Here is a 16,568-nt window from a genome sequence, read left to right as displayed (position 1 = left end):
ATGTCAGGCAGGATGGCTAAGTGGTCAATAAAATTAAGCGCTTATGATCTAGTATATGAGCCTAGAAATGCCATAAAGTCTCAGGCTCTAGCTAACTATGTGGCTTATTTCAGTAGTGATATTCAAAATGAAGTAGACCTAGAAGTACAACAGCTAGGAGAAAATTTAGAATCCTGGACATTATATATTGATGGTGCATCTAATGTAAGAGGTGTAGGTTTGGGTATACTACTAAAATCGCCACAGGGGGACATATTACCCCAGGCTATTAGGTGTGAGTTTCCTGCCACTAATAATGAAGTAGAATATGAAGCTTTGATTGCAGGATTAGAGTTAGCCAGGAATATGAATGTTCAAAATTTACAAGTATTTGTTGATTCCTTGTTAATTACTAATCATTTTAATGGGACCTATGCAGTTAAAGGTGAGAAATTGATCGAGTATCTCGAAATTCTCAAAAAATTAGCAGGATATTGTTTTGGTCAAAAATCACACCAGGATAATGTAACCAAACTTTATGTAAACGGGGTATGATGCTTGGTTAATTATGAAAGTAAAGGATCACTTCTGTGATAAAAGATGCAAAGACACAATGATTTATACGAGGAAAAAGCCCTTGATCAATATATGATCTCCGGCATAAAAAACCTCGGGTGATGGCAACTACCGATCACCAACTTCAATATAAGAAAAATATGATTACAACTTCGGATAGTAATGAGCTGAGTACAAGGATCACTATTGTTTCGAGTGTCTAAGTGTGTGAGAGTTGCGTTGAATGTCGTGTGTCCTCTTCCAAATGATGGAGAGTGGTATTTATACAAGTGTAGGTGACCTATTTTAGGTAAAAGGACTAATTATCAGCTCATTACCCCTTTAGAAATAAAAGACAATCTAGCCTAAATTGCTGCCCATACATCAAGCCAAGTTTCCATATCCTGTGCAACGTCTATCTCTGATTATGCTCCTGCCATAATTGTGAAGACGTGTCCCTTGATCATGATGCTAAGAGCGTATCCTGCTAGATATTCCTGCAAAATAACATTGCATTAAGTGAAGGTGACCGTTAGCATGAGGATCCTTTGATGGTCCATGATCCTGATCCTGAAGTCCTGCTGAGGATCACTGTCTGCCAAAGAAACAAGGATCACTGGTTAGGATCACGTGTAAGGATCACCTATAATAAAAATCCAGCCCTAACAATTGCCCCCAAAATATAAGGAGTTTATTGTAAATTAATGAGTTGTATTTTGTTCCGATCTTATCTCCAACGGGCGACTCCGAATAACTAGCCGTTACACATGGACTAGCCGTTGTGATCATTACGTCATAGATGTGACAATCCCTGCAGATCATGATTATAAATAGGAGATAGGGTGAGGATCAGTTTGTATTTAAATTCAGGATATACTCCCTTTATAATCTCCACCGAAGATTGATCAGGTATTCTCCTCTTCTCTCTTTCCTTCCTATATTTTCTTTGCTCTGTTTTTTGCTCCGTCTCTGTTTCTGTTCCGTCACAAACATGTTGCTCCGGAATTCTCCACACAAGGATTCCAAGAAGGATAGTCCCCTAAAAGGCCAGGGGATTATCAAGGATTCCCCTACGGAGCGATGTTGCTTTACTGACGTTCACGTAGACAGAATTCGTCATTGCTTTCCGGCGAATACTGTTTTCAAATCCTTCGTTCCTACAGCTTTGAGCGACTTTGTTTCAGATGTTTGGGTGGCTTTTCCTGCTACCCCGTTCACCATAGGGTTTTCATATCCTTTTCCAGACTTTACCCAGTCTTTCTTTTCCTTAACCGGCATTTCTTACATCCAAGCTATGCCGATGATCTGGAGGGTTCTGTATACCTTCGAGAGGATCATCGAGCAGGAAGGGATTGATCTGGGGATGGTGGAGTTGGCTAATCTTTATGATCTCACCACATTTGGTTCTCACCGGTATTTGTTGAAACGGAAAGCCGGGGAGGATCATCCTGTCTTCAAGGTTACTAAGAACGATACAAACTGGAAGCGTCGCTTTTTCTTTGTTAGGAGGGATTCTATCCCAGAAGGGAAGGATCTGCCCAAGGAATGGGCCACTCATGGTAGGATAGAGGATCCTCGAAGGATCACTATCAGCGCTGTCTCATATAATGAGGATCACTAATGTCTCTTTTTATCTCTTGTGCAGCTATATCCATTGCTCATCTGAAATTGACCCCTGCTGCAAGAGAAAGAGTGTTAGCTTTTAAAAAGCTTGATCCTGAGGTCAGAAGTTTTCAAGTCACCGTCCAAGATTCACAAGAAGTATCCTCTGCATCTGCCACTATGTCAAGTAAGTATCCTTATAGAAAATGAATTATATGATAGATTGTTTGATTAATAAGGCAACTTATCTTGTTTTTTGATTGTGTAGGCGCTGGGAAGTCTGCCAGGTCTGTCAAATCTGCTTCTAAATTTGGGATAGATGATCTCACCAACGTCAAGTCTTCGAGGAAGAAGGCTCCTGCTGCCAGTCCTTCAGTTTCAGCCCCCAAGGCACCTATCCGGGGCAAGGGAAAAAAGAGGAAAACCTCTGAAGATCTCCAAGGATTTCCCCTCCTCCGTCAGCAATTCCTTGACTACGTGAATGAGGTAAGGATCACTGCCCCTGTTGATTATCCGTTTCGAATATCCTGTTTGTGTATCCTGTTTCTTTGAGGATCATCCGGTTCTGAACTTACCTTATTCCCCTCTTTGCAGAAACTTGCCGAGATCGAGACCTATCTTGGCCATGTTGAGGATCAAGAGAGCCAGATTGCCGACCTTCAACAAATGGGCGTGCTTAAGGATCTCAAGATAGCAGATCTTGAGAAGGAACTCCGGGCCACGAAGGATGAGGCTGCTCAGAGGTTGATCGATATGGATAACGAGAAGCAGGAGATCACCCAAGATGCCAAGGTCTCCGCGGCAATTGCTATGTATAAGATACAACTTCAGATGGCTGAGGAGGCTCAGGATCCTATCTTTGACAAAAGCTCGTGGGACGTTGAAGGTTGGAAGGCAAGGCTGGCAGACCTGGAGGACGAGGATGAGGCTGAGGATATTCCCATGCTGGAAGGCGGTGATGCTGAAAAGGATCAGGGTGGAGAGGCTGGTGGTGATGGAGCAGCGAAGGAGTAGGCTGCATGATTGGGCGATGATGGATATTGTTGACTAGGCCGGAGCCCAATTTTTTTAGGTTTAGTAATGGTTTTTTGTGGTTATTGATGGTTTGTGAACAATTATGGTCTGTAATCTTCGAACAATAGTTTTTAGGGTTAAGGATCCTGGATCCTTTGAACAGTAGGTAGGATTGCAAAAGGTGGAGGGATCCTCTGTTTGGGGGATGAAGCCTTTGTGATCCTGCCGCTTTTAATTTCCTGCACAATGCTAAGACCGCATAGACAATGGACACCCGTTGCCAACCCATGTGGACGGGCCACGTTTTGCTGGTAGAAACGTGGGTTGGCAATTTTGACAACTTTTTGCAAGGGTTAAAGATCCTTTTGCTAATAATATAACCTTAATCTTTCTGGCTTATCCCGTGTTGTTATCCTTATCTTCTTGTTTCTCAATTGTTTTTGGTAGTATATTTGTTAAAGTGACAAGAGTTAAAAATATGCTTAATAAATTTAGGATATGATCCTAGATCAAATATCCTCATATTGAAGATTCTCAAAGTACTTTAGTTCAAGGATCATAGGTTCAGTTGTCAAGGTCTAAAGGTTTTTCAAATGAATAATGAAATTAAAAATAGTTAAGGATCATACCTGAGGATCCAAGTTAGGATCCTAACCTTTAATCGGGATAACCACAAGTAAAACTTTAATGGATGATAAGGATTAAGGATCCTTATTTGTTTAACTTCGAGAACCTGAAAGATGGAACATATCTTGGGACTAAGCCAATGTAAGAGATAAATTAGTAGCTGGGGACATGCCCAAAGGATAACTGAGAATGATCCTGGAGGATTACTGGGGACAAGCCCATAGGATAACTGGGGACAAGCCCAAAGGATAACTGGGGACAAGCCCAAAGGATCGTATGTAAACTGGAGTATGGCCCTTTCTGGCGACTATCCAAACTTAGTGACATGAAGATGTCAAAACCTTAGCTAACGTGAAAACGTTAGAAACCTTAGGAACGGATGTATGGTACGTCTACCATTATACGTAGGATCCTAAATATAGCCAGTACGATGAGGTTGTCAGCCCCGGAAGTGGGTACTGGTCCCAAAGACGTGAACTATATCAGGATCATCGTGCGCTGCTGGCGGAAACTGGGGATAATCCCAAGGATAACTGGGGTTGGACCCAAGGATCTGCGGTGCTTTTGAAGATCTTTGACGATATGCTGAAGATACCTGAGCTATCATAACTCAAATGTTTCGTGAGTAGAGGATGAAGGATACATGATCCTTATCCTTAGGTAAAAAGTAAGAAAATGCAATAGTTTCTAGGATAAGCATATTACCAGAGTAAGGATCACTGATATCACCGGGATCCTTCAAGGATACTTCAATGTAAGGATCACATGCATGAAGGATCATGTTCACATGAAATATTTCTTTCAGTGAACAGCATTCCAGGCTCTTGGCAATAAGTTTCCTTCCATGGTTAGCAACCTGTATGCCCCTTTTCCTGCTTCAGCCTCAATCAAGTAAGGGCCTTCCCACTTTGGTGCTAACTTTCCGTCAGCAGGATTAATAGTGTTTTGGAATGCTTTTCTCAACACCATATCTCTGACTTGAAATTTCCTTATCCTAACATTTTTGTTGTAAGCACCAGCCATTCTTTGTTGGTAGCTTGCCATCCTTATCCTAGCCAGATCCCTGATTTCTTCAATAGTATCCAAATCCTGAGCCAGGATTGTAGCATTCTCTTCAGGATCACGAGCACTTGTTCTAGCAGTTGGGATCACCATTTCTGTTGGGATCACTGCTTCTGCCCCAAATACTAAAGAGAAAGGTGTTTGACCAGTGGCATTCTTGGGAGTTGTTCTATCAGCCCATAGCACATAAGGTAACTCCTCTGCCCATTTCCCCTTCTTGGATCCTAGCTTCTTCTTCAGATTGTTGATGATGATCTTGTTGGATGATTCTGCTTGACCATTGGCTTGTGGATGAACTGGTGTTGATGTTATCATCTTGATTCCCCAACTGTCACAAAAGTTAGTGGTTCTGCTTCCAATGAATTGGGAGCCATTATCACATACAATTTCAGAGGGGATGCCAAATCTAGTTATAATGTTTCTTTTAATGAAGGATATGACTTCCTTTTCTCTGACTTGGGCGAAGGCTTCAGCTTCTATCCACTTAGAAAAATAGTCAGTCATGGCAAGCATAAATACTTTTCCACCAGGTGCTTTAGGAAGCTTGCCAACTATATCCATTCCCCATCTCATGAATGGCCAAGAGGATGGTATTGGGTGTAAAAATTCAGCTGGCTGATGGAGGATATTGCTATGTCTTTGGCAAGGATCACACTTCTTAGCATACTCTACAGCATCCCTTTTCATGGTTGGCCAGTAGTATCCTGTTCTAAGGATCCTCGAGAACAATGCTCTGCCCCCAGTGTGGTTTCCACAATCTCCTTCGTGGAAATCTTTCAATACTTCTTCAATTTCAGGATCCTCAATACATCTCAAATATGGTCCTGCAAGAGATCACTTATATAATACATCATTCAAAATTGTGAACTGAGATACCTTAATCCTGAAAGCTCTAGGATTTTCTTCCATCGGAATCTCCCCGTGTTGCAAGTATCTCATGATTGGTGAGATCCATGATCCTGAATAAGGTTGAGCTTCTTCACTAGGGATCATCGCAGTATCCTCTTCTATTTCCATGGCCACCTGATTTTTGATAGCAGGAGCCAGGATATGGATGATAGGGATACTTATATCTTCTGGAATCTTCGAGGATGATCCTAGGTTGGCCAATGCATCAACCTCTGTGTTTTCCTCCCTTGGTACCTGTGTCAAGCTGAAAGAAACAAAGGAGAGTGCCAATTCTTTGACTATCTCTAAATACTTGGTTAGTTTTTCACCTTTAACAGCATAGGACCCATTAAAGTGATTAGTGATCAACAATGAGTCTACATATACTTCGAGATATTTTACCCCCATATCCTTAGCGACTTGCAAGCCAGCAATTAAGGCTTCATATTCAGCCTCATTGTTAGTTGCTTGGAATTCACAGGCTATGGAGTGGGGTATTATGTCCCCCTGTGGCGATTTTAGTAGGATCCCGAGCCCTGTGCCCTTGACATTTGAGGATCCGTCAGTGTGTAATATCCAAGGATCCTTGGTTTCATCCAGCTGCTGGACCTCCAATTCTGCTTCTTTTTGTAGATCACTACTGAAATCAGCCACAAAGTCAGCTAAGGCTTGTGATTTAATGGCTGTTCTTGGTTCATATCTTATATCATGGGCACTAAGCTTCACTGCCCACTTAGCCATTCTCCCTGACATCTCCGGTTTCCTGAGGACATTCTTAATTGGAAAATTAGTTTTAACAACAATAGTATGGGTTTCAAAATAATGCCTTAACTTAGTGGATGCCATGATTAATGCAAGAATAAGTTTTTCGAGGTGTGAGTACCTGGATTCGGCATCAAGTAAACTTTTACTTACATAGTAGATAGGATATTGTGTACCTTCGTGATCCTTGACAAGGACAGCACTTACAGCGGTTGAGGATACCGCCAGGTATAAGGATAACACATCTCCTTTTTCCGGTTTTGCTAATGCTGGTGCTGAGGACATATATTCTTTAAGGGCTTGTAAAGCGTTCTCATGCTTCTCAGTCCATTCAAACTTCTTATTCTTCCTTAGGATATCGTAAAATTCTTTGCATTTTTCTGAGGATTTCGATATGAACCTGTTCAGAGCTGCTATCCTGCCTGTCAGTCTTTGAACATCCTTGGCATTGGCAGGAGATTTGATATTTACTAATGCTTTGATTTGTTCCGGGCTTGCTTCAATGCCCCTCTGAGTTACCATGTATCCTAGGAACTTTCCTGCCTTAACACCAAAATGGCATTTTGAAGGATTAAGTTTCATGTTGTAACTATCAAGGATATCGAATGCTTCTTCCAAATCCCTTAGGTGATCCTCAGCTTTCTTTGACTTGACCACCATATCATCTATGTACACCTCCATAGTTTTTCCAATTTGATCTTTGAACATCATATTTACCAGCCTTTGATATGTTGCACCTGCATTTCTTAGTCCAAAAGGCATGGCAATATAACAATATAAACCGGTTGGGGTCATAAAGGCTGTATCCTCTTGGTCAGATGGTTCCATCTGAATTTGTTGGAACCCAGAGGATGCATCCATAAAGGTCAACAGTTCATGCCCCGCCGTTGCATCCACCATGGAGTCAATGTGGGGTAATGGGAAAGGATCCTTGGGACATGCCTTATTCAAATCAGTGAAATCGACACATACCCTCCACTTTCCATTTTTCTTTTGGACAACAACCACATTGGCTAACCATTTTGGATATTTTACTTCTCTGATCATACCTGCTCGAAGTAGTCTCTCTACTTCTTCTTGGATAATGGCATTCCTTTCTGGTGCAAACTTCCTCCTTTTTTGATGGATTGGTTTGATAGACCTGTCAATGCCAAGTTTGTGAGTAATAATATCCTTAGATATACCTGTCATGTCTTCATGTTTCCAAGCAAAGGTGGATTTTCGTCTTTTGAGGAAGGATAGTAAATCTTCTTTCATTTTGCCAAGGATCCCTGACCCGATATAAATTTTTGACTCAGGATCACTAGGATCCAAAAGGATTTCGTCCACATCCTGTTCCCTTGCCTCCAAGACGTTCCTCGGAGGATACTGTAATTGCTATTGCTCCCTTGGCTTCGAGGTTGGCTTCATAGATGAGGTATAACAATCCTTAGCCTCCTGCTGATCACTGTCGATCTTGATTATCCCCCATGGGCTAGGGAGCTTCACACATTGATGGTAGGTGGATGGGACTGCTTTCATATCGTGTATCCAAGGCCTGCCAAGGATAATGTTGCAACAAGATAAACAGTCAATAACACAAAATTTCTGATAATTATGTAATCCTTCCACGTAGATTGGGAGTTTGATGTCCCCCAGAGTTTTCTTTGTTTCTCCACTGAATCCTACAAGCACGGAGGATCTTGGTGTGATGTCTGATTCTGGGATACCCATTTTCTTCAGAACATCAAGCTGGATAATGTTCACTGAGCTTCCTCCATCGATAAGGATCCTGCGGACAACATGGTTAGAGATAAAGAGAGTAATGACTAAACTATCATGATGAGGATCCTGAATGTTAATGCGATCATCCTCATCAAATGTTATCGTCTTCCCTTCTGAAACACTTGAAGTTCTAATAGGCCTTTCTCCATTATCCATTTTTGATTCTTTTGCATGTCTTTTGGCCGCCGAGAAGGATGTACCACAGATGTCTGATCCTCCGGATATAAAGTTGATCACTTGTGCATTTGCCGGAGGTGCTGGAGCTTTTTCGGGGATCCTTTCAGGATCCTGGGTCCTTTGCTTTTTTCTTCCCAATAATTCTTTTAGGTGCCCCTTGCTTAACAGATATCCAATCTCTTTTCTTAAAGCTATGCATTCTTCAGTTAGATGCCCGAAATCCTCATGGTATGCACACCATTTTGACTTGTCTTTAGTCCCGGATGGTTTATCATTCTTCCTGGGCCACCTAGCTTTTTCACCTAGATTCTGCATTGCAAGGATTAGTTCATGATTATCAACGGAAAAACAATATTCTGAGATTGGAGGATAATCTTCATCATCCTCTTCTTGGTCAACAGCATGCACATTCTTGTTCTCATTTCTATGGTAGGATTTGAATTTGTTGTTCTTGAAGGAGGATCCTTGCTTCTCCTGTCTTGAGGATCCTACTTGTCTCTCCTGGATCCTCTTGTCATCCTCTAGCCGGATGAACCTGAGTGCTCGAGTCTTTACTTCATCTAGATTCCTGCATGGTGTCATAACAAGATCATCATAGAATAATGAATCCTTAAGCAGTCCCATTTTGAAGGCTTCAACAGCCGTAGCCATATCCAAGTTGGGAATGTCCAAGGATTTAGTTATATAATCCCTTAATGATTCATTATGATTTTGAGTTATCCTGTACAAATCACTAGTTAATTTTTCAAATTTTCTACTACAAGAGAATTGGTTATTGAATAAATTAACTAAATTAGCAAATGAAGTAATAGAGTAGGGGGGAAGACTTAGCAGCCACTTAAGAGCTGATCCAGTAAGAGTGGATCCAAATCCTTTACATAAGCATGCTTCCTTCAACTTTTCTGGGATAGGATTGATCTCCATCCTCTCCCTGTATTGTGCTATATGCTCCTCTGGATCCGTTGTGCCATCATACAGCTTCATAGTAGGGATATGGAACCTTTTGGGTACCTCTGCATCACAAATTGGTGGTGCAAAGCGAGATACCTTGTGGCTTCCATCTGCAATCTCCGGGATAGGCTTGACTACCCCTGGAACACTTGAGATCATATCTTTTAGCTTCCGTAACTCCCTGGCCATAGCATGATTGGTACCTGTATCCTGCATGAATCCATGGTTAGTGGTAGGATAATTATTCAAAGTGTTACCTCCCATTGGGTTCAAGTTAGGGAACCCATATTGCTGGGATTCTGGAACAACGGAGGGACCAGTGGAAGCAATGGTCTGCATTGGAATGAAGTCCCCTTGATGGACATCTAGACTTCCTGTTTGCAAACTTTTTAGGGATCCTGGTATCTGGAAGGATCCTAGTGTCTGGGATGATCCTGGAACGAAGGAGGATCCTTGAACCTGGAACGATCCTGGAGCAAAGGAAGATCCTTGACCCTGGGATGATCCTGGAATAAAGTAGGATCCTTGAAACTGCTGTGCTCCCGGATAGGCTCCCGAATTTATGAAGGATCCCATATGCTGGGGATAGGATCCTGCCGGCTGAAAGTGTGAGGCTGATGCCTGAGTCATTGCTGTCGAACCGAGGTGCAATCCTCTTGATTCTCCCATAATTTGCACGTCTGGAATTCCCGATGGCTGAGAAGTGATCATTGGAGTATCAAAGCTCAAGGATTTGGGCATCAGTGGGGAATGATCCTCTGCCGTCCTTTTTTGTCTTTTGAGATCTCCAATTTCCCTGAGGATCCTGTCATTAGTCTCATCCTGCCGCTGCATACGATCCTTCATCTGCAAAATTAAAGCAAACACATCACTAGTACTGGGAATAGAAGAATTCATAGCAGAAGAAGATGGAGGTTTAGAGGAAGTAGGAGTTGGTCTCTTCTCAGTATTTTTCTGAGATCCTGCCGGTGGAGGAGGCAGAGTGGTCTGTGATGAGGTGACTGCAGACATCGCCGTGGACGTGTTCTTCAATGATGAAGCCATGTAACTCTTTGAAATGATTTCGAACAAAAGATTTTCTTATGAATGAAGCACCAATTGCCCCACGGTGGGCGCCAAACTGTTTTGGTCAAAAATCACACCAGGATAATGTAACCAAACTTTATGTAAACGGGGTATGATGCTTGGTTAATTATGAAAGTAAAGGATCACTTCTGTGATAAAAGATGCAAAGACACAATGATTTATACGAGGAAAAAGCCCTTGATCAATATATGATCTCCGGCATAAAAAACCTCGGGTGATGGCAACTACCGATCACCAACTTCAATATAAGAAAAATATGATTACAACTTCGGATAGTAATGAGCTGAGTACAAGGATCACTATTGTTTCGAGTGTCTAAGTGTGTGAGAGTTGCGTTGAATGTCGTGTGTCCTCTTCCAAATGATGGAGAGTGGTATTTATACAAGTGTAGGTGACCTATTTTAGGTAAAAGGACTAATTATCAGCTCATTACCCCTTTAGAAATAAAAGACAATCTAGCCTAAATTGCCGCCCATACATCAAGCCAAGTTTCCATATCCTGTGCAACGTCTATCTCTGATTATGCTCCTGCCATAATTGTGAAGACGCGTCCCTTGATCATGATGCTAAGAGCGTATCCTGCTAGATATTCCTGCAAAATAACATTGCATTAAGTGAAGGTGACGGTTAGCATGAGGATCCTTTGATGGTCCATGATCCTGATCCTGAAGTCCTGCTGAGGATCACTGTCTGCCAAAGAAACAAGGATCACTGGTTAGGATCACGTGTAAGGATCACCTATAATAAAAATCCAGCCCTAACAGATATTTTGATATTTTTACACTTGAATAGGTACCGAGAGAGGATAATGCTGAAGCAGATGCCTTGGCAAATCTAGGATCATCAGTCAGGATACTAGAGGGAACCCAAATACCAATATTACATATCCTGTATCCTGCGACGGATCTTCTGAATCTCAGGACAAGGAAGTAGTAAATATTCAGGATCCTGATGATGAGTATCCCGAGGAGGATCCTAAGTCCTGGACGGCTCCAATCATGAGATATCTCAAGGAAGGACACATCCCAAAGGATTAGAATCCTAAGGCCTTTAGAATGAAGGTATCACGATTCACTATTATAAATAATGTTTTGTACAAGAAATCTCTTGCAGGACCATATCTGAGGTACTTGGAGGATCCCGAAACCAAAGAAGTGCTTCAGGATATACACGAAGGGAATTGTGGTAACCATACTAGGGGCAGGTTGTTATTCTCAAAGGTATTAAGAACAGGATACTATTGGTCGACGATGAGAAAAGATGCTGCAGAGTATGCTCGAAGATGTGATGCATGTCAAAGACACATAATATATTACATCAGCCTGCTGAACCACTGTATCCTATTGCTTCCCCTTGGCCATTCATGAACTGGGGAATGGATATAGTAGGAAAATTGCCAAAGGATCCAGGAGGAAAAGTCTTTATGCTCGTAATGACTGATTATTTCTCCAAATGGGTTGAAGCTGAAGCATTTGTTCAAGTTAAAGACCAAGAAGTAGTGTCCTTCATAAAAAGGAATTTCCTGACTAGATTTGGAGTACCAGCTGAGATAATTTATGACAATGGTTCTCAATTTATAAGTAAGAGGACTACTGACTTTTGCAAAAGTTGGGGAATTAAAATGATCATGTCCACACCAGTACATCCTCAAGCAAATGGACAAGCAGAATCCTCGAACAAGATAATTGTCAACAATTTGAAGAAAAGACTTGGAGCTAAGAAAGGAAGATGGGCAGAAGAATTACCCTTTGTTTTGTGGGCTGATAGAACAACAATAAAGAATGCAACTGGCCAAACTCCATTCTCCTTAGTATTTGGAACAGAAGCAGTGATCCCGACAGAAATGGTGATACCTACAGCAAGATCTAACCTTTGGGATCCTGAGCAAAATCCCGAGGCTTTGTGCCAAGAATTGGACACTGTGGATGAAATAAGAGATGCGGCAAAGCTAAGGATGGCAACATATCAATAGAGGATATCCAGAGCATATAACAAGAATATAAGGACTAGAAGATTTCAAGTGGGAGATTGGGTATTAAGAAAAGCTTTTCAGAATACTACTAATCCTGCCGATGGAAAGTTAGCTCCAAAATGGGAAGGACCATACGAGGATGAATCAGAATCTAGGAAAGGAGCATACCGACTCAAGAATGTGGAGGGGGATATGCTACCAAGATCCTGGAATGCTATACACCTAAAGCTCTATTTCAAGTGAGTTTAGAATTTAATTTCTAACTCAGGATGGTATGAATTCTATCTCTTTTAATATATTTGATATTATTTATTCTTCTGAACCCAATTTAAGCATCAGAGGGGTGTTAGCCAGGCTAACACCCACCTTAGTTTACAGTTGTTTTGTAGTATATGCTCCAGGATACAGCTCCAGGATACACACTCAGAATACTTCGAAAGATTAGAGGATTGGCCCCCTCTCTCACGTTTAAGGGAACCTGATCCCTTCACGGGTTTAAAGGTATTCACTTTTCTATCGAATTGGGTTTAAACACCCCGCCTGGAGCGCAAGTTATCCAGGGATAGTTCAAGATAGCGGGACCAGTCCCTATAAAAGTGGCTGACAATTTCGTTATTGTTGGCTATATCCAGGATCCTAAAGGTATATGAGGATTGATCACCCTATCTCGCGAAAGGGTATTTTCATACTCTCTAAGGTTTAAAGGTTTTCGCCTTTCTAAGTCTTGGAGTTTATACATTCCCACCTGTAACGCCTGAAAACATGGGATTTTCCCCAGAATACTTATGGGTTTATCCCCAGAACACTAAGGATTTATCTCCAGGATATTTTAGGGTTTATCCCCTATAACACAAAAATTATACAAACAGTTGCAACTGAAGCCCAGAATATTTCTAAGTATTCAAAAACATAATGCAAAGTGGACATTTCTACTAAGGCATTATGAAGAACTCAAAAAGCCAAGCTTGGGCTTAGTTCACTAAGTGTCCCAGACCGGGGACATCACCAGTGGAGGAGTTGCAAAAAAGATTGGAGTATAAGGATAGGGTTATGCTCTGTATCTGGTATGATCTTTCCTTTTTATTGTTTAAATTTCGGGAATTCTAGTCAACAAGAGTTTGATTGTAGCATTTATCATTATCCTGATTGGGATATGTTCTCAGGATATATTTTCAAAATATATTTTTAGAATATGCTTCAGGATATTTGGTTGGAATATTTGGGATTTGATACTTGGATTAAAAATTAAAACTGTATTTGTGTCAAACAACTGTAATCAAAACGAGCTTTGTAAAATAAAAGTGAACTATCCTTTTTCTTTGGAAACTTTATTGTTTGAATTATAAAAACCCTATTTGACGAAAGTCTTAATAGGATATTTGCGAGTATTCTGATCAAGATATTTTCATGATATTTGGATAAGACATTTGAAATATTGCACTAAGTTTGGAACATTGAAAGTCAAACTAAGCAATACATGATAAGAATTGAAAAAGGACAATGATAGATAAGGTTAAAAGAAGGTTATATTATTAACATAGCAAAAGTTGTGCTTTTGGTTTCATCTCAAAGCGAGATCCATCCACCAAAAGCACAATTAGTTTCTAACCATATTTACTTAACAGTTGAAGGCTTCATCTCAAACCGAGACTCATCCACCTCCAACTGTTATATTGTTCAAAATAAACGATACCAATTGATGACCAAGGGCTTCATCCTGAAACTCAGGACCCATCCACATTTGGCCATCATATTGTTTTAAGTGCAGGAAATGAAATTTTTTAACAACCAACAAACTTAAAAAAGTGGGCTCCGGCCTAGGCACAAACATCCATCATCGCCTACTTCACTGCAATTAAGGGGCAGCACCCTCTTCATTCATCACGTCTTCACCAGCATCTAGTTCAGGATTAGCTCGAACATCCTTCTCAGCCTCGCCACCAGCGCCAATTAGCTTTTCAGTCGCCTTGGAAGACCCCTCAACTACAGATTTAGCAAGATGCTCCACAGGATTACCGCTAAGACCCCTTAGCTTCGTCTCCCAGGCGTCGACATTCCAAGAAGGGCATTCAAATCCCAGAGCCTTGGCTTTGTAAGCCATTTTTAGCCTAGCCTGAAGAAGGGAGATGACGACGGAGCTTTTCAAGCCTTCCTGGTAAGAGGCCATATCTTGTTCATGTTGAGTCTGGGCGGCGTCGTGATGGGCTTGGGCTTCGTGAGTAACTTTCTTGATGGCAGCCTGGTGTTCTTGGGTCATAGCTTTGAACTTGTCCTCGTAATGTTGAGATTTAGCAGCAGCGATCATACCTTGGTCGGAAATGGTGACCTCGGCTTTCTTCAATTTGGACTCGAGCATCTTGTTGAGCCCGCAGGATTCTTCGTACAAGTGAACCAAACGTTCGAGGCCCTACAACGAAAAATGCAGGTATTATTGTATAATAACCAAGATATTGGTTTGACATATATGTGCAAGATACAGAATAAGGATCTATACCTGGTTGAGAAAGGAAGTCATGAACCCGCTTGCCTCGATGGGAAACATCTCGGGAGTGGCAGTCTCTTTCCTCTTACAGGAACTAGAGGACCGAGGCTTAGTAGCTGGCGAAGACTTGGGAATGATGACGGCTTTAGAGCTGGTAGGCTTGGATGAAGTAATAGGCTTGGGACTTGGCTCTTTATTGACCTGGACAGGATCGGAGTAACTGTCCAACTCCTCAAGGTCGAAAACTTCTGGGATTTTGGCTGGTGCTTCATAAAAGAAGAAGTTCTAAATCTTTTCTACTCTTTCATTATATTACGCTAATCAATTATTTATAGAATAACTCTTACCAGACATATCGGACGATGAATATCGACTTGAACTTGGGAGGTGTGTGGAAAAGCTCCTATCACCTTCTGCTAACTGGTAAATTGCTTTGATTCTCTTTTAAGATTCTTCAGTAGGAGGGGCTACTTCTTTGAAGTTCATTACATAAAGGCCAAATAAAAAAGTATCAGCACAGGATATAGGCCCAAGAGGTATTTGGGGATATTCTTAAAACCCTAAACCCTACCTGTGGTTAACCACTCCACCGGGAGGCTAGCACCCTCGTAGATGGAATCTCGCTTAACGAAGAAGAATTTCCGTTGCCATCCATCTTCGTTTTTGGTGTCTTTGAGAATGAGGGGTTTACCGGAAGTGGAAAAGAGTAAAAACCGAGTAGAACCGTGTGATCGGAGATGGTAGGCGATCAGAATATCCTCGATGCAGAGGTCAGGAAAGTGAAGGTTTTTGACTTGGTTATGTACGATCAGTACCCTCCAAACCATGGGCATTGTTTGGGCGAAGCAAAGACCGGTGGTTTGAAAAAATTGCATCATGAATTTATGAAAGGGATACCGAAGGCCTAGCGAAAAAGGATATGCCAGAAAATAGACCCAATCGGCAGATGAAACGTCCAATCGAACTAACCGGTTAAATGGTCTGATAATCACATTGTCTGGAAAGGCGCCGGAGGCTCTCAACGCTGCGATGTCTGCGTTATCGAAGGCACAGATCTCCTTCTCGGGGTTCTTGAGTAGGTTTTGTTGGACGAAGGTCTCCGTCGATTCACCAGTATGAGAACGGGTTCTAGTAGCCATTGGGGGTAGAATGAAGAGATTAGCAGGGAAAGAAGAAAGACTAGAGATTTTGTTGATGATATTTGGTTTTCAAACAGAAAGAGAGAAGATATAGGGGTGTAATAGATAGCCATTGAGTGTAAACCGCGTTGGGAGTTGCACAATGTTATCTCGACCGTCGTTTCAACTTAATAACCTTGATTTACGAGATAAGCTTTAAAATATATCCGTTGGAATTGGTATACCAACAGATATATTTTGGGGACAATTGTTATGGGTGGTTTTCTGCTCATATATCCTGAATAATATTGTGACACCTGTGCCTCCACGGCCATCAAACAAATACCAAATCAATGAAATATTGTATTTCATACTTGGGATTTATATAAATGTGTGTATCATTTGCACATATCAATTCTTGTTCGATTTCGAGCTCTAAATCGCTTTCAGGGAAGTTATACGCGAACTGATGCGTAAACATAATCAGTTTAACGCGACAAACACTCTGGAACAATGACAAGGGCTTACC

This window comes from Helianthus annuus, chromosome 14, assembly GCF_002127325.2.
Source record: "Helianthus annuus cultivar XRQ/B chromosome 14, HanXRQr2.0-SUNRISE, whole genome shotgun sequence".
Taxonomy (NCBI): Eukaryota; Viridiplantae; Streptophyta; class Magnoliopsida; order Asterales; family Asteraceae; genus Helianthus; species Helianthus annuus.
This window is presented reverse-complemented; position numbering follows the sequence as displayed.